Genomic DNA, 1,361 nt, shown 5'->3' with positions numbered 1-1,361 from the left:
GATACCTGCTTACACAAAATCCAGGAAGAGCAATGTTAATATTCAACAAAACAAGACTCAAGATGATTACTGAAATGCCAAAGAGGGTTATTTTGTATAACTAAGAAATACAATGGAAATCTAAAACAATCATGAATCTTAAGGCAACCAATGATATGGCTTTGAAATTCATAAAGCAGAAATTTCTAGAAATACCAGAAAAAACTAACAAAGTCACCATCACGAAGACTTTAGCACATCTCCTATGAAAATGACAGCTAAATGAATGGAAATTTTACAATACCTTCATTTTGTTACATAGAAAATAGGGTGATATTCTTTAATAACCTGTATGAAACTCACAGATTGGCTCATATCCACAAATTGGCTCATAAAGAAAAGTGTAACATGCTTCATTCAAATTAACTGATCATAACTAAGTCAAATTAGAAATTACATTAAAAAAGGAAGACTTCCTTCCCCTTCTTCCAAAAAAAAGTAAAAGAGGAAAGAAAAGTACTATAGACTACAGAATTAGAAATAAATGAAGTTTTGGGTTTATGAGGAAATAATATAGAGTATTCTTTAAAAGTAAATGGAAGTGATAACACTGTAGTATATTAAAACTGTGAGATATAGCCAAAAGTCTAATAAATGGATTTTCCTCCTTAGAAACATAAACTATAAAACAAGGAATAGAAGATAAAAATAAAAGAACTGTGTTTTCGTATATTCTAATTAAAACCCAAGCAAATGTAATGACATATGAAAGGACTTAATAAAATAGAAACCATGTACAATATACTTTATCAACAATACCAACAGATACTTAAGAAAAAGGTGAGCCTAGCAGATCGAAGTAAGAAAAAATAGAGATTGACATTTAACATTAGGAATAAGGAGACAAAAAACCCCATAACAGAGCGCGATGCCCAAATCCAAGCGCGACAAGAAAGTCTCCTTAACCAAAACTGCCAAGAAAGGCTTGGAATTGAAACAAAACCTGATAGAAGAGCTTCGGAAATGTGTGGACACCTGCAAGTACCTTTTCATCTTCTCTGTGGCCAACATGAGGAACAGCAAGCTGAAGGACATCCGGAACGCCTGGAAGCACAGCCGGATGTTCTTTGGCAAAACAAGGTGATGATGGTGGCCTTGGGTCGGAGCCCATCTGATGAGTACAAAGACAACCTGCACCAGGTCAGCAAAAGGTTGAGGGGTGAAGTGGGTCTCCTGTTCACCAACCGCACAGAGGAGGAGGTGAATGAGTGATTCACGAAATACACAGAAATGGACTACGCCCGCGCTGGTAACAAAGCAGCTTTCACTGTGAGCCTGGACCCGCGGCCCCTGGATCAGTTCCCCACTCCATGGAGCCACAA

General features: G+C 37.0%; 1 pseudogene; it reads left to right on the top strand.

Annotated features, from left to right (window-relative positions):
- Nucleotides 1-907: 907 nt before the first annotated feature.
- Nucleotides 908-1,321, top strand: LOC108525515 (mRNA turnover protein 4 homolog pseudogene; annotated as a pseudogene).
- Nucleotides 1,322-1,361: the final 40 nt, after the last annotated feature.

Source organism: Rhinopithecus bieti, unplaced genomic scaffold (assembly GCF_001698545.2).
Source record: "Rhinopithecus bieti isolate Rb0 unplaced genomic scaffold, ASM169854v2 scaffold_63956, whole genome shotgun sequence".
In the NCBI taxonomy this organism is placed as follows: domain Eukaryota; kingdom Metazoa; phylum Chordata; class Mammalia; order Primates; family Cercopithecidae; genus Rhinopithecus; species Rhinopithecus bieti.
The sequence above is the reverse complement of the archived record's forward strand: the minus strand, read 5'-3'. Positions and strand labels throughout refer to the sequence as shown.